Consider the following 19,041-nt stretch of genomic DNA (forward strand, 5'->3'; position numbering starts at 1 on the left):
CTAACATGTTAGCTCAATTGTTTATTTTTTTTCCCCTACAAAGATTTCCAAGATCAAGATCATGGAGACCTGACAGTGATACCTTGAGGCTCTTGCCTTTAATGTAGAGATCCACAAGCATATACTGCTTGACCTCTTCTACTAGATGACTTAGTGCTCTGTGTCTTCTTTTAGTGCTTTGTGTCTTCTTTTTAAATTAAGAGACAGATTAGGCCAGAAGTCTAATTGGGAGCTATTTTAATACTACCTTTGTTACTCATCTTTGTATAGAAGACACACAGACATCTATGATCGTATGAGGTTGAACTTACCAATCTTGAAAATGTATGTGACACAGGCATGTACAAAAAGGATACAGATGCAGGGATACCAATTCAGGACTATTGTAGTAGATGATGGATGATGGTGGCTTAGATTATACTGTAGTCAGTGTAGAATAAGATAAAAGGACAATGTTAAGAGATAATTTGGAAATAGAATCAACAAGACTTGATTGAGTAATTTGATGTGAGGGGCATGATAATGGGAGGTGGTGTCAAGAATGACTTTGAGCTTTCTGGTTTAAGCAAACTGGATGAATAATGATGCATTTCCACAGTTGGGGAAGATTTGAGGAGAAAACAACATGAAGGAGATAAACAGTTAAATTTTGGTTGTGTCTATTTGAGATCCACATGAATTATCCAAGTAGAAATATTAGGTAGGTAGTTGCATGTATTAATTAGGGAAGATTTGTGAGTTTGAGATATCAAATTGAGATATATCAGCATATAGATGGTATATAAAGCCATTAAGGGAGATGAGATGGCCAATGATTTAGTAGTGAGTGTAAGAAGAAAATAGAGCTTAATGTACAGTCTTTGAGTAACTTTACCAATTGAGGGTCAGGTCTAATAGAAGAAGATGAACTGGCAAAGGGCATTGGGTGGGAGAGACAAAGAGGTAAGAGGAAATTCAGGAGATAGATGTCAAGAGAAGAGAATGCCTTGTGAAGACAGTGTTGTCAATACTGTCAAATGCTCAGAGACCAAGACTAGAGCAACAGAATTGAATACAGTAATATGTATGCCATTGGTAAATTTAGCATGAGAAGTTTTGGTGATCGAATTTGGGGATAGAAATCACATAAGTGGGTTAAAGCATGTATAAGAGGTGAGGAAACGGAGACAAAGAACACAGACAGCTCATTCTACAAATTTGCCTATAAAAGACAGGAGATAGAGCGGTAGCTGGAAGAGGATATGGAGCCAAGGGAGTTACTGTTTTTTTCATTCTTCATTTAATGAGAAAGAGTAGACACTGAATGTTGATGGGGTCTAGAGGAAAAGAAGTCAAAGATACAAGGATGGGAGTGGTAACCGACAGGGTCTCTAGGTCTCTGATAAAGTTGGGTGGATGGGGAAAAAGAGTATAGGGGATGATGTTGGAGTCCTTCTGTTAACTTTCCTTCCATGATCCTTTCAACCATTTTCTCACCATTCTCATTCCTTTCAACCAGCTCAGGATACCTTTATCCTGGTCTCTAAAGTTGTTGTGTGTTGTGACCCTGGGGTTCCTGAAAAGCTAGTATAGTAGAGTCATTAAGAGATAATCTGTGGAATCAGTCAGATCTAATATGAGTCCTTTTACTGCTACTTATTACTTTTTAAACTTGGGCAAGTTGCATAATCCTTAAGTATCTTCATGTGTAAAACAGGGACAATAATAACTAACCAGCAAGAATCATGGATTCAGTAGGGTAATGCATGTGAAACACTTAGCATAGTATCTGATATATAGTGAGTGTTGGTTTCAGGCAATGCAAGAGGCTTGTTGCCAGCTCAAAATAATGGTCCCTGAGTGAGGTCAGTTGGGGACATGAGCCATTGGTTTACTCACTGCATCCCTATTCCTCTACATTATCAACAATTTGCAATCTGGTGGCCCATGGGCCAAATCCAAAGCACTAGACATATTTTGTTTAGTCCACTGAATTTAAAAAAAAAAATGAAACTTTTTGTCAGCATTTAAAGGTCATGAGATTTTACATATATATTTGGACTTTTGACTTCTCAAGGACAACTGGTAGACCTGTACATATGTGAAAACACAGGACTGTGCCAGTAGTTTCATTATTGCAGTTTACCTGTTTTATTCTTTTAGGCACTTGAGTTTCCAATCCCTGCTATAAGGCATCCCTTAACCTTGAAGTTGCTGTGCTACAAGGGAACAAACTCATGCCTTTGATAAAACTTTGCACATTTATTCAGCTACTTGCAAAACAAATTGAAGACAAAACTCCAAAACTTTTAGAATTTATTTTAGTCTAATGCATAATCATTTATAGATGAAAAAAAAAACTATTTCAGAAACCAAATTGTCTCCTCAGACACCTTCTAATTTTGTCCATAGTATTTGTGAGTAGGAGAATTGACAAGGCAGAAATAACTATAGACTTTGGATTAAAAAAATTTTTTTTTCCAACATCCTCCTCTAGCTTCATGTCTTCATTTAAAATAATTTATAGGGTCATTCAGTATGTCATTTAGCCAAAATTAAAGCTCAAAGCTAACTTACCAGAATTTTCAGGCCTATTGCTCAGCTACTGAGCCTTGCTACCCATTATAAAATGACCACCTTCTAATAAATACCTCTCATGGAATGAGGGCATAGAGACCAAAGGTCATGTAAGTTTTTCTTTTGATAAAGGATCCTTTATACTAGTTAATATTATATCCCCAAACCTTCATCTGTCAATTTAGCAGCTAGACAACGTGCAGTACCATGGGAAATCAATAATCTTATTCAAATTGATTTTAACTGGAATCTGTTTCAGTTTATCCCTTGATAATAGGTGGCTGTCATATTGCAAAATACATTTTAATAGCTGGATACATATGCCAAAAGAAAAATCAGCAGAGGCATTTCAACTATAAAAACATACTCGCTCACCCCACACTAATATTCCTAGGTTAGAAGAACCAATCATATCCATAGCCTAGAGAACCAAAAGGAAAAATGGTGTTACCTAGCGCACTTGGTTTTCAGTTCTTCCAACACTTGTTATCAAGTCTCTGAATTAAATTCTCATTCCTTGAAATACCTATGGTGATTTATATTTTCCTGACCAGATACTAATGGATAATGCTGATGACAACAGGAAATAGGTATAGTAACAAGGAAGTATGTGTTATAGTGAGATGCTTTCAGTGCCATTTAACTACTGATCTTCAACCCTAAGATCAACACATGAATATGAGCAGACATATGCAAATTAGAACTATACAGAATGCTGAGCCACAGAGACCAACACTGGCCCACTCTGGTAAATTAACATCGAAGAAAAAGAGGACCTTAGCCATCAGCCGTTGAAAATTTCCAGTTCCATTTGCAAGGATGTATTGGATTACATTATCACAATATTTGATTCATCAAACTCTCCGTTCGACTCAAAGCTCAGAAAGCAGCCTGATACGATTTAACTTCCAATGTTTCTCAACCTACTGGAGAGAGACTGTGCAGAATATAGGGACATTTTGTGGGGTGAATTAATATAATATTTTCTAATTGAATTTGTTTCATGTGTCACTTGGTTACAAGGAGAGAATGCATTGATGAGGTTGACACAAATAATCTATGTGACAGTTAGATTTATTACTGTAAAGTAATAATTTGGAATTTTGTTGTTTACCAGGTCTTGTGTGTATATGACTAGTTTGAGTCAGGCTTTCAGGTCCTAATTATATCTGGGCACTGACAAGAGTGAGTATTTGGATTTTAAAGGAAGCTCCAGATTCTAGAATGTGGTACTGCAATGTCAGATCCTGCCCCGTTCTAGCCAGATTTCTCTTAGAAAACATTACTGCCATGTCATTGTTTACTTGCTGTTATATTTCAAAATGAACTAGGACAGGTAGAAAAATGAATTAAGAGGATCTAGGAAAAGTGGGTTAATGGATTTGAAGATGTATTTCTTACATTATATGCAATCTTTTAAGGATGAAAATGATTTTAAATTAAAAAAATATTAAGTTAATGGTATCTTTTTTTCTCCAGAATATATCAAAGAGGTCAATATATCCTTGAGAAGGAAGTTTCTATTGACTGTATATGAGAATGAGCCAGTATGTTGACCGTGTGTACTGGAGAGCTAAAACTCAATGTCTAGAAGTTTACCCCTATCCAATGATTGGGAGGATGCAAGCAAGTAGGTTGTACACATTCACATCAAGAAGCCAGTCTGACAGAGGTTCAAGAATATTAGGAATAAAGTTGAGGAAGATAGACATCTCTTTTTGTCAAGTGAACTTGGGTGATCTGCTTTTGGTGTACCAAGATTTCTCTTTTTATACGTCATATCTACAGGTAAAGAAAAAAGTCTGATATACTTATAGCAAGTAAACAGCCACCACCTATTTAACTCCAGAAACACAAATGGGAAAGTTGCAACATCTATTATATAATAAAATTTAATGAAAGATCTTGAATGTAAGAATTCTGGAAAGGAATATTTTGTGTCTATGCTTTTTTTTTTTTTTTTTGGACGTTCAAAGAGACATTTTAGATGGCATTTTAATCTTGATAGATCCTCATGAAAGATTTATATAAGTGAATTCAGTAATAAGATAGACATTAGGGACATATATATTTAACTCTGACTGCAAAGAAAACATCAAAAAGCTGATGTAATTTGCTATCCCTAAGGAAACTTCATTACAGTTTGGGTTTAATAAAATAAGTGAGCAGCTGAGAAGCTGGTCCATGTAGATTAAGAACTGTCAGAAGTTAGTTGGGAATTGTTTTCTCATGAATGTAACTGAATTATATATTCTTAGTATTGAATATGAAATATAGTTATGAGTACTCCTAGTATGAATATAACTGAACTACATAGTCCTAATATGAACTTCCTGATTTGTAGATGGGCTGTCCAGAATGGAATTCATTCACTTACTTGGCTTTTATAGTTACTTCCATGTATAAACTGTTATCTAACTCATTTTATATTAGATTTAAAAATAATTTATATAAAATAAATGTCTTCATTGTCTTTTTATGAAGGTAAACATATCAGTTGACATTTTCAGTTCTGTCAAATAGGTGTAGTTGGACATGAATTAAGGATGAAGTCAGAGCATAAGAGAGGGTCAGAAATAGAGTCAAATAGGTCTCTTCTCTTTGGTGAGGAATGACATTTACATGATAATTGTTTTCTATTTATTGTTTCTGCATATAGGTTAATATATACCTGTTCTGTTAAAAAGTTTGTAACTACAATGAAGTACAACAAAAAAAAAAAAAGGAGAAAAAAATCACCCAGTGATGTCTGGGCATTTATTTGCACATAGATTCTTTCAGTCTTTTTTTCTATGCTGTTTAGTATTGTTGAGATTATGCCATATTGATTTTGTACCCAGCTTTCATCTCCATCTCTCCCGACTCCATTAAAACATTTTTCTTCAATGAAATAATGTGTTTAAAGCACAGAGTAAAACACCTGGCCCATTATGAGCATGCAGTGCTTACTATTACATGTTACTCTAATCATTTTTCCAAGTCACTGCAAATTCTTTTAAATATTTTAATAATTATATAACATTACATAACTTACCTGAACATTCTCTATTTATTGGACATATTTGCTCTTTCCAGTGTGCCCCTATTCTATATAGTAGTTCAAAGAAAATCTTTGTGAAATTAATCTTAGCATCTCTGACAATTTCCTTAAGTTTGTTAATTATTACTTTGGTCAAGATCAAGTGTATGTACTTCTTTAACATAACCTACTAAAACAGAATTTAAAATGTCAAACATATGAATCTTTTTATGGTTCTTAATGGACATTGACAAACTTCCTTTCAGAGATATTGTTCCAGTTCATACTCCTAGAGAAAGTGTATATCCACTTTTATTGCATCCTTACCCGGCTTGAATATTTTCATTAGAAAAAATTGTTAAATTAATACACATGTATACCCAATTTTCAATTCTTTGATAGCCAATGAGGTTGAATGTGTTTTCTTATCTTCTTTACCCATTTGTATTTTTACAATCTGTCAATTAATGTTCTTGCTCATTTGTCTATTGTGGTCTTCAGTGCTTTTATATATAAATATATATGAATTTATATACATACATATAAGCTATTTACATATTAAAGATTTTCATTCTTTGTTTTATTTTAACATATTTTTCTCCATCTTGATATTTTAACTTTATATTCCCTAAGAAGCAGACATCTTAATTTCTGTATAGTCCAATCTATTCAATTTTCCTTTCTTGCCTTGTTTTTAAATCTTACAGAGAGAAAGCACTTCCTATTCAGAAGGTAGATTGATGTTCATATTCTCTTTTCTTTAATGGCTTGTTTTTCTGTATGTTTTATGTTTTCCAATTATAGTTAGATGATTTACATTTAACTATTTAGACCATCTGGATTTTTATTGTGATATATAGTATGAGATGAAAATGTAACAGTACTTGTCCTTATAGTTAACCAATCATCACAGTACCATTCTGAAACAATTCTTTCTTTACCCTCCAAATTTGTGATGCTTCATTTATCAAGAATTGAATCTTATAAAAAGAATGTTTATTATTCTGTTTCACTATAGTTTTATAATGTTTTGATAGTGACATGCTTTGCTTTAATTTTATTTTGTATTATCTGTTTACTATATGAATTTTAGAATCATTTTGTCAAAATACATAAAAATCTCATTTAGGTTTTGATTTGGATTGTGTTAAAACATCTATTAATTTGGGAAGAAATGACATTTTTGCAATATTCATTCCTCTTCAATTGGAACATACTATTTATCTCAAAGAAGCTTCTTTGATTTCTCTCAGTAAAGTTTTACATTTTTCCTCACATGGATCCTGTACATTTCTTGTTAAGGCTTTTCTTAAGAATTTCTGTGAACTTAATTTAGGAAATAAAAACAGACTCATAGACATAGAAAACAAACTTATGGTTACCAGGGGGTAAGTGCAGGGGAGTGGAGGGATAAATTGGGAGTTCAGGATTAGCAGATACAAACTACTATATATAAAATAGATAAACAACAAGGTCCTACTGTATAGCACAGGGAACTATATTCAATATCTTTAATGACCTATAATGAAAAAGAATATGAAAAAAATATATATGTATAGCTGAATCACTATGCTGTACACCAGAAATTAACACATTATAAAACAATTATACTTCAATTTTTTAAAAAGGGGAAAGAAAAGGATTTCAGTAATTCTACTCTGTGAGCTTCACTGCCACACCAGAAGCTCCATGAGGACAAGAAGCACATATGTCTCATTAATGCAGGTTTCCCCTGTGCCTGGGATTGCCTAGTACATAGTAGTCATTCACTAAACAAATACTCATTGCCTGACTGATTATCTCATCAGCATTTGAGTTGTACCCAAATTCATATCTAATTCATAATTTCATACTTAGGTAAACTACTTTAGCTACAAAATAAGCAAGAGTCCTTATATCCTGAGAGTGTTAATGATTCCTCTCTAGGTATAGGATCTCAAACTCAAATGCCTTCAAGGCCCAAGCAGTTAACCTTAAGTGAAGGAGAGAGAGTAAAATGATAAGATGGGGTGGGCCCTGTGATAAATTGGAGAGTACAGGCACATCCAAGGGCATCCAAGTTCATCAAAATATATTGCGTAAGCTGCACAAAACATATCTGCAGATTGTGAGGTTTTATTCCTGTGTCTAGTGCATTCGGGAAAATAACTTGCTTAAAATAGTCTGAATCATAATGCTGAAATGAGCATCTTAAGACTGGATTTTGTTAAATAATCATATCCTTTACCTTGATTCTCTCTTTCTGACATCATATATCCAAATGTGAACATAGAGAAAACTCATACCACAATCACACCAAAATTCTCAAAGCCTCAGGTAACCTAAGTCACCTTTAGTGGGAAGTTGCTCTTCTGAGCTTTGACTTTTAACACTCCAATAGGTTGCATCTTCCTGGAGTTTGCCAACAGGGTTATTTTATGGGCATGCTTCTGTTCTTGAGCAAAACTAAAGCAGCTGTGAGTATCTTTAATCTCACATGTAGCTGCCAAGCTCTTTACAAACTTCTCTAACCCATCCCAGGAATTCCTTAACTTGAACTTCAGCTAGGGCTCACATTCAGGACTCATGAGGTGGACAATTCATAGAACATATTATTTATATTAAATTGAGTTTTTAAAATATTTTTCATTTTGTTCTAGTTTGTCAGATTTACTTGTCCCTATTTAAAGCTAATAGTAAAATTGGTTTTGTTGATTAAACAAAATGTGTTGTTGATTACAAAATATTTATGAAGGTAGACTATTTTGCTCTTTTTCACATATGGCAAATTAGCTGGGGTTAGATGATGCCAGTCTACTTACTAGTCAAATAAGAGCCATCAACATCAGAGACAAGGAGGGGACCTAGGAACTGTCCTTGAACTGGTTTCTGAGGCCTAGCCAACATACAATTAGCTATGCTTTTCAGAAATACTCATGATAATAACACTTTAAAATAAAAAATATCTTTCTGAAATTGACAAGGAAAGGCTTTGATTATTGTTAAATATTTTTATTTCAAATGGACCCAACTATCCTTGTTGCAAAGAAATCCTCTTTGAAGCTTCAAAGAGGCTTTACAGTAAAGGTTCTTAATCTATATGGTCAAGGCATAAATGGGATTTGGAGGGGCAATGGACTCCCTGAAATATTATGCAAAACTCTGAGTATATTTCCATATATATTTTATTCCTGTGGAAAGAGCCCTTATCTCTTAGATTCTCAAAAGATTCTATAGGAAAAAGAGATTAGAAACTACTGCTTTAGAAAAACAGGAATTATCCACACAGCATCTGCAGATGAACCTTAATGCCCACTTTATGACACATCTATCCATCCACACTAGCTCCAGCAGGTGTGCAGGACCTCTTAGGTTCCTCTTATATGAATGGTTTCATAATTCAGCTATGAAACAGAACCTTTATTTATTTGGCTCAGCTCTAGCATGTAAGTGTCTTCTAGCAGACAGAAAAATCAGAATCAGAATTCTCTGGGTGCATCCAAGGATCTTGTGCATCCACTAGACCTATTGCTTTCAGATAGTGCTATGAATACTTGTTAAATGATTGAAGCACTGGCTCTATTCTATTGCAACTACTTTGTGAATAAACATGCTTTTCAAATTAAACACCATGTGATATCACTGGTGATTTCTTTGAGTTAGATCATGCTTAAGTAGAATGCTAGAGCATGGCATAGTTGTGAAAATGAAGGCTTTGGGTCCAAACATGGACTCATATCCCCTCTCTGTCAATTAGTATTTGTGAAATAGGGAAAATATCGACCCTATAGAACTTTGCTTAGAATTTTACAAAATGTGCCAAATGCCTAGTATTGTGCCTGGCACACAGTAAATATTCAATAACTGATAGCAGTTGCAACCTAGATAGCAAGACTCTTGTCTTTATGGTTAAATTGTCAACACCAACTAATATATGTTGTCTTCCCGGTCACATAATTTATGCAGCAATTGCCTGGATTCCTCCAGATAGTGGCAAAATAAGTTAACTAACCTTCAAAAAGGATTATTTATAATTCCTGTGTTGAGAGGACAGAGCTGAACATTTCAGTGATGGGTTCGGCTTAAATGTATTGCAAGACACTTATTCATATTCTGTAGAACTCTTGAAGGTTTGTGTGGGTCTTCACTTCAAAAGTGCAGCTTATGTTCTATAAGCTAGTGTTTATGTGTTAATATGTACACAGTACCTTACACTGAAATGAGGATTTGTCTTTCAAGACAAATCAAAAACATGAATTTCAAGTACAAGCCTGACAAACATACTTGTAAATATGCTACTTGTCACAAATGCATGTTGCATAAATAGCCATTTCCTGACTTTTATGATGTGATTTTTGACCCACAGAGTTTAATACCATGCTAGGATGAGCAGGGAATAAATAAGATTTTATATTATAAGCCTAAATCTTTTGAATAATTATCTTTCATTTGATGGAAATTTATTATTATGCCTATCTCAATAGTACTCAAAATGTAAGACAAATGTCTGAAGCTATTATTAAGTATACTATAGCGATTTTGTTATATAGAAAGGTTATTTGAGATTTGTTGTAAACATTGAAATTTAGAAATCCAGGTGTATTAGTTTATACAGAAAAATAAATTGCCTTTGTTTTAGAGCCCTAAAACTTGGAATGCAATTAAAAAAAGCTAATTAACCAATTTATCACAAATACCGTACAGGCTAATAATTCTCGTAATTATCAAGACAACTCAATTTTTGCCTTACTATGCAAAACTTATTTGTTGAACTGAATTGGAGATCATCAAAATTACTTACAATATACTGGTTACCAAAGTGTGACAAAATCAGCCTGCTATAACCAATTAATTGAACTTAAAAAACTTTTAAATTATTTTTGTTTATTAGCATTCCTTTGAAGTTAATGATGTGGTCTTTTTTTTTTTTTTTTTTTTTTTGGCTAGGAAAATAACTAAAATATTTTAGAAGAAAATTACATTTCTCTGGTTTGAAAAGACCAAGTCACCCTAATAAGTAAACAATAAATTGCTGTTTTAACTTCAATCTGAAAAAAAAACACAATAAATTAATTTATTTGTACTGTTAAACATTTTTAGCAACCAACACTGTCTATATGTTAAATACTTTGGAAAATCAAGGCATCTATGTTGATTTGCTTTTCTGCTACTGCTGTTGCTTGGGTGATATATAGAAGAAATCATTGCTTTCTAGACCAGTTCAATTTCTTGACTAGGGCAGATACTGAACAATCTGTTGTACACTCTATGATGCAGATACACTCTGTAAATATCTTTCTTCCCTCTTTCTCTCTGGAGAGAAATCCTGCCTATAGTCACCTATGAAATGACCTGTTGCTCTTTGCTCTTTGACCCACATTAGAAAAGGTGGCTATTTTAGTAAAGATATTCCCTACTTCTCAGTTATATTAGAGAAGAGTTGTGTGGGTAATTGAGATGTCCCTGGGAATAGTTAACTAGATACTTGACAGGGGCTTTATAAAATGACATTGACTTTGGTGAATTAATCCCAGTGTATGTTCTGATTTTCAGACTATCAGGTCTAGAATATTGATTTATTAGTATCCTAGAATTGCTGTGTACTCAGATTCTCAGTATGTAAACCAGAAAGCCAAAATATTGGTGATAATTTAAAATTGCTACATAGACTTGATTGTTCACATTGACCTGACCAGCATATTCTGGAGACACTGTATACAAGAATGATTAAACTCACATGTCTTTGGAGTTAGCACCTGGACTCAAACTTCCAATTGGCTATTTTCTCTCTCTCTTATCTCTGGCAAGTTAATGTCTATAATGTGGTCTCACTTTTTTTCAACTGCAACTGGGAATAACTATATCTGCTTCATAATACTGTTGTAAGGTTTGTATAAAATAAAGACTATAAAGATAATATCAAAGTGCATAGCATATGATAGGAAAATATTGTTAGTCTCTCCCTATAAGAAAACATAGGCAAATTATTAAATGATTGCTTGTTAAATTATCTTATGAGTTCAATGATCTTTCCACTGTACAATAATCAAAACTATACTCTGCGAAAAAGAAAAGTTCCTTTATTCACATCTTACAGAATGTAGCTACAAGAAGTACTTAAAAGCAAACTTTTTTCAAAGTTTGAAACTATTTTAAACGTATGTCACTTGTGACCCTTTGTATAGTGTTACAGAAACTAACAAACCGACATCTTTGCATCTTCTTTTTTCCCATCTGCTCTCCCAGTGTGTTATACCAGCTCATCTATTTTACCAATTTTGTTTTTTTTTTTAAATATAGGGCTAATTAGAGGCCAAATACAAAATTATACATCAACAAAAAAAAATTTAAAGATCAGCAAAAGCACTGAAAATTCAAGGAACAAAGAATACATATCAAAATGTCTTACAATAATGCATCTAAAAAAATCTGAACAACAAATGCCATAAACCTCTCATCTCCGTGAAACGTATAAAAGTCAACAATGACAATAGCAAGTCCAAGGATAGTGTTTTAATGCAAAGAGGACCTCTGAAACAATTCTGAACAAACTGTATAGATCAAATTCCTTAACTGAAGTCAATGAAGGATGATTTTTTAAGAATTATCTTTGCTATAACTTATTATAGTAAAAAATGGAAACAATATTAATGCTCAAATATCAGGAAAATAGATGAATTCCACCTACTATATTAATATGAAATATCAGGACCTTAAAATCATCAAAAATATCCCTTTTTGAAAATGCTTAGTGACATAAGATGCATTTATTAAGAGAAAATATGTTACAAAACAGTATGTAGGTATGATCACAATTGCATTTTTGGAGTTTGTAGAAAGTGCATAAAACAAACATTGATGAAGGCATACCAATATACTTATAAGTGGTATCTCTGTGTCGCTTTTATCCTATTTTCTCTATTTTTGTGAACTTTCCAAATTTTTCTGCAGTGAACATACTTTTGTTAATTAAAGGCAATAAAAATAAAAGTCACATTGGAATTGAGAGGCAGCATCTTAAATGGGAAAATCAACTAGGACATAACTGAGCCAGACATTCATGGGCAAGTCTTGAAATTTGAGTGAATTTCTTACTGCTGAAAATTTTGCTCGAAGGTCTAGCTCTAATCATGACACCAAAACCTTTATAAACGTATTCTGTAAGATTATATTCCCTTGATTATATCTCATTTTATCTAAAAAGGAAATGATCATTATCAAGTAACAAAGAAAGAGGGATATTATGCTAAACACATAGATACATCTTTTTTTCAAAAAAAACTCTTCAAATAAAAATATTCTCAGAAAGCCAGAGTACAAATGTTTTGCATAAGGGCAAGACATCCTTTGGAGAAGATTGTACTTTCCTAGTGAGTAAGAAAGGATCTGTGTCCTAAGTTTTGAAAAGCAAATCCAGTGTGTTGTATGTAGCTCATGCTCCTGTTTCAAGGTGACATTTTAAATAAGCTAGACGAGTAGTCTGGCCCGCGAAAGTTAAACACGAATCTCCAGAAGTCTAGGTAAGGAAGGACAAATAAGATGACTGTCCACATTGAAGCTTTTAAGAACTAGACGAGCTTACTCATGCAGGCTGCAAATATCTCAAGTCTGCCCAGTGCTTCCAACCTCTGGTTAAATGTGCAACAGAGAAACAGATGGCTTACGATATAAATGTCTGAATCCAATATGTATTTCTTAAGCTCGCTATGTTTACAGTGTATAAGAGGATTTTATAATCCAGTTGAAGAAAATAAGATTTAACTGTATTAAGCAAGTAGCTCCTGCAATTGACCTCTGTAATATTTTGTTAAGCCTAGGAGTCTTATTTCTTAAAATACTGAAAGAGGTGGAAAAGTCTTCAAAAGTCACAACACAGCTTATCGTATTAGCTCATTATAAAATGTATAGAAGCTGTCTGTATCCTGTCCTGGGTTACACAGTTGAACCCAAATGTCCCAGCTCTCGAATTTTATTCTTTCCCCTGGATAACTTTGGCCTTGAGTATACATATCACAAACTACTTAAAATTTTGACAAAGGCATACCTTTGTTTCTGTGACAAAGGCTTTCAATGAGATACTCAAATGGCATGCTGATTCAACTCAATTCAATCAATATTTACTGAGTACCATGTGTCTGACACAAATTTTAAATATCTGGAAGACCATAGTGTCTAGTGAGAAAAACACATGGGTAAATAACTAATAAAATACAAGTGGCAAAACCAAGGGTCAATTCTCAGTGCCTTTTTTAGTGGATCAGCAGTATTTCACCACTGCTTATCTCCCTCCCTCCTGCAACATTTTATTTGGATGCCCATCCTATAAAATAGCCATTCGTTCTTCCTAATATCCCATACCTTCCTCACTCTCTATTATATATTTCTGTAGAAACTATCATCAAATGAGATATTTATTTGTTATCTGTATCTCCATAAGAACAATGGAGACTTTCTTTTGATTAATGCTGCAACCCCAGGCCCTAGAAGATTGTCTGGCATGTAATAAATACCCAATAAGAATTTGTTAAATGAATATTAGAGGAATGTAGAAAGTACCATTGTAGAGAGTGAAAATAGCAATTGATTCTGTTTCAAAGTAAGGTTGGAATTCGTTAAGTTTATAGATAGTAGATAGCACTAAAAGTAAATCTTTAAAGGCTAGATAAGTGTTTTCCAGGTCACGTTCTCGAAATGTAGATATCTTGTTCAGAGAATGTCAAGTTCAGTGTGGCTAGAATATAAGTTATTTGGTAGCTAGAAATAGAATTGGAATCCATCAGCTGGGTATAGTCTGTGAATAGGCTTGTATACCATGCTAAGGAAAGTGGACTTAGGCAATGAAGAAACATCAAGAATTTTAAAGCAGAAGCACAGATAGCTTTCACTACTGTTACTATTATCACTAGTTTATGTGTGTGCAGCATTTGCTATGGGCCAGGCACTTTTCTAAATATGATATATATTTTCATTCTTAGAATAATCTAATGAAATAGATATTATTATGATTCTCATCTTTCAGATAAGGAAAATGAGGTATAGAGGGTACAGAGAAGTTAAATAACTTGTCCAGTATCACATAGCTACCAAGTGGCAGAACCAGGGTGATAAACCCAGGCACTCTGGTTCCAGAGAAGACACTCTTTACCATTATGCTATGAAGGATGAGTTGGTTTGATGGGGTGAGTGTTCAGGTAGGATAACCAGTTAGAGAATCACTGAAGAGATGATAAAGGCCTGCCATAAGACAGTAGTTATGGGATGGGAGAAAAGGAGTCATTTTGAAAGTATAATTGACAAGACATAATGAAATGACTGAATGTGACTGGTGAGAGAAAAATAAGTCTACTTTAGAGGTTTCTATAGCTCAGATGATGGTATCATTAATCAGAAAAAGGAAGACAGAAAGAAGAACAAGTTTGGATGAAGATGAAAATGATGGATTTATTGACAATTGAATACACATCTAAGTTGCTCTAGTGAAATGCCTATGTTGAGCTTTTATTCACTTGTGTCATCCCCCAGTGATGCAAGTAGAAAATTTATGAGTAAACATCAAAGTTCTATACAATCTTACCCTAATTCTTTCTTTACCAGCCTCAAACATGCTAAAATCCTTAGCAATCTGAACAATAGTTCATTCATTGGAGTAGAATAATGTGCTGTTGGCTAAATCTTCAAAATTCTACTCTTTATTCCCTCCTTTGAGAATCAGCCTCTTTCCAAAAAGGAAACAAAATAATTAGTGTACATTTTCCCCTAAAAGAGTCTATGTATAAATCAGCATTTTATCTTAATGGTGTTGGAAGACAGTATCAGGAAGCTAAATCCAATTAAATAACAATGGGAAATGTCAATAAACCACTTTAAAAAGTGCTTTCATCAAAGACCTAGAATTGCCAAAGCATTACTGAAGAGAAAGAAAGAGGCTGGAGGAATAACTCTCCCAGACTTCAGACAATACTATAGAGCTACAGTCATCAAGACAGCATGGTATTGGTACCAAAACAGACATATAGACCAATGGAACACAATAGAGAGCCCAGAAATGAACCCACAAACTTTTGGTCAACTCATCTTCGACAAAGGAGGCAAGAATATACAATGGAATAAAGACAGTCTCTTCAGCAAATGGTGTTGGGAAAACTGGACAGCAGCATGTAAAACAATGAAGCTAGAACACTCCCTTACACCATATACAAAAATCAACTCAAAATGGATTAAAGACTTAAACATAAGACAAGATACAATAAACCTCCTAGAGGAAAACATAGGCAAAACATTATCTGACATACATCTCAAAAATTTTCTCCTAGAAGAAATAAAAGCAAGGATAAACAAATGGGACCTAGTGAAACTTACAAGCTTCTGCACAGCAAAGGAAACCGGAAGTAAAACAAGAAGAAAACCTACGGAGTGGGAGAAAATTTTTGCAAGTGAAACCGACAAAGGCTTGATCTCCAGAATATATAAGCAGCTCATACGACTCAATAAGAAAAAAATAAACAACCCAATCCAAAAATGGGCAGAAGACCTAAACAAGCAATTCTCCAAGGAAGACATACAAATGATCAAAAAGCACATGAAAAAATGCTCAATATCACTAATTATCAGAGAAATGCAAATCAAAACTACAATGAGGTATCACCTCACACCAGTCAGAATGGCCGTCATTCAAAAATCCACAAATGACAAATGCTGGAGAGGCTGTGGAGAAAGGGGAACCCTCCTACACTGCTGGTGGGAATGCAGTTTGGTGCAGCCACTATGGAAAACAGTGTGGAGATTCCTCAAAAGACTAGGAATAGACTTACCATATGACCCAGGAATCCCACTCCTGGGCTTGTATCCAGAAGGAAATCTACTTCAGGATGACACCTGCACCCCAATGTTCATAGCAGCACTATTTACAGTAGCCAAGACATGGAAGCAAATATATATATATATATATATATATATATATAATGGAATATTACTCAGCCATAAAAAAGAATGAAATAATTCCATTGGCAGCAACATAAATGGACCTAGAGATTATCACACTAAGTGAAGTAAGTCAGGCAGAGAAAGACAAATATCATATGATATCACTTATATGTGGTATCTAAAAAAAATGAGACAAATAAACTTATTTATAAAACAGAAACAGACTCCAGACATAGAAAACAAACTTATGGATACCAGGGATAAAGTGGTGGGGAGGGACAAATTAAGAGTTTGGGATTCACAGATACAAACTACTATATATAAAATAGATAAACAGTAAGGTCCTACTGTATAGCACAGGGAACTGTATTCGATATCTTGTAATAACCTATAATGAAAAAGAATATGTATATGTATAACTGAACCACTTTGCTGTGCACCAGAAACTAACAAATACAACACTGTAAATCAACTAGACCTCAATTTAAAAAAAGAAAAGAAAAAGCCATATGAGTAGTTAAATGATAGTTATGCCTAGCCAAAAGTTAATACACTGACATGAAAATTAATCAACCAACAACTAAACTCTTTAAAAAAAAAAGGACAAATTTATTTAATGTTAGGAAAGAATAATACTAAGCAATTTCCTAAAAAAAATAAACCCAAGACACTGAACCAACAAAGAATTGGATGAACCCATTTTATGACTCAATATTTATTATTTCCTGGCATAAACGTAGGTCAGACTAGCTGGCACATTTGAGCCCCTATAATTAGTTGGTTTAAAGAATAATTGATACAGCTGTCTAGGACATAGAGGATTTAATTCCTGTAAAGGAATTATAACCATTAAAAAAAAATTAATACTTCTAGAGTTTTCTAAAACAGTATGGCAGAAGCCTAGGATGTCCTAAATTTGGGCTCAAGCTATTTTAGTAATTAGTAGACTTTGAATGCGTCACAATGAATGAATTTTACATTACACACACCATCTCTCTTCCTCTCATCTTTCATTCACACACAAACAGACACACACACACACAGTTGTGCAATTGGCCTAGGTTAGGTAGGTGGGACTGAAAAGAGATTTTATCAACATCAAAATTTTCCAAACTTGTATATTGTCAAATACTGTTCAGCAGAAAATGCGTTGTGTCAGGTTTCCATAAGTTTATGAAGCACTAGGTTAAACACTTTTACACAGGTTTCCTTCCTGTCAGACATCGAAAGGCTTTAATGTACTAATGAAAACTGTCCTTTCTAAGAGAGAGATATAGAAGATAGCATATCCCAGATTTTTTGACCATAGAACAGTTAGCATCTTAGTCTAGAAGAGTGCTCTGTGGGACTCCAATTTGGAAAAAAAAAAAAAAGGCTACGCTTTAAACACCTGCAATAGTATAGATATTTTAAGAGTTATTAATGGTACATATATGAAATAGTCACAGTGAAGTCCAAAATCAAGAAAATGTTAATATATTTTCTCCTATACTTTCCTACACCACAGTAAAGACTATAAGTCACACAAATTAAGTATCTCTTCATTCCCGACAGGAATAAAATATTTTCCTCAAATAAATACTTCATGGATCTATTTTCAAGTTACCACCCAAAACTGGAGAATCACCAAAGCTCCTCCAAGTACTTTGGTTCATGTCTGTTTACAGCTTAACTATAAATTCCTTGAGGGAGATAACCCTGTCTTTTCTTTCTGCTGCAGACCAAAAAAATGTTGCCTGCCATTCCAGAAAACAAAAAATTGTTGATAGCTATCAGCTGCAGCTGTCCCCATGGTATGACCTGAGGGAAGTTCAAGATGGAGAGAAACAGGACACCGGTCCTAGGTAGTTAAGATGTACATCTAAGGAATAATTTCAGTGAGCCCAGAGGCTTGTATTTTCCCCTACATAGCAAGGCACTAAAATCTTTAACTTGAGATGTCTAGTTTTTGTGATTAGGAGTAATCTTTTCATGTTTGACTACATATATATACAAATATATATATGTATATATATATATATATATATATATATATTTACTTTTTTTGGTCAGTAAAACTCCTTTATATCCTGGCTCCTCCCTTACCTCCTCAGAGCTCTCTGACAGGCTGTCTCCTGCGTTATAGTCCTCAGTAAGGTCCCCGAATAAAACATAACTAGCAACTTTTAGGTTGCGCTTTTTTTTTTTTTTTTTTTTCCAGTTGGCTCTACCCACCAGCACTTGCTACAGTGCCTGATAGTGGTCCTCGATAAATGCTCCTTAATAAATGCTCCTTGAATGGGTGGGAAATGGGGCTGGGGATAATTCCTTTTCAGTATTGCCTTATTTACATAAATATTATTGATTCAGCTTTTTCATTTTCCTAAAGAGGTAACAAGTTAGGAATGCCAGAGGGCCCATTTTAGATCACGTCAGATCAGATCACTTCAATGTAAAAACAGAATAAAAAAACAAACAAAAATGTATAATGTCTCGCCGTTTACCCAGAATAAAGCCAGGAGTCCCTTACAGTGGCCTGCAAAGCTCTTCATTGTCTATCTCTTCCACTGGCACCCACTACTTCC

This window comes from Camelus bactrianus, chromosome X, assembly GCF_048773025.1.
Source record: "Camelus bactrianus isolate YW-2024 breed Bactrian camel chromosome X, ASM4877302v1, whole genome shotgun sequence".
In the NCBI taxonomy this organism is placed as follows: Eukaryota; Metazoa; Chordata; class Mammalia; order Artiodactyla; family Camelidae; genus Camelus; species Camelus bactrianus.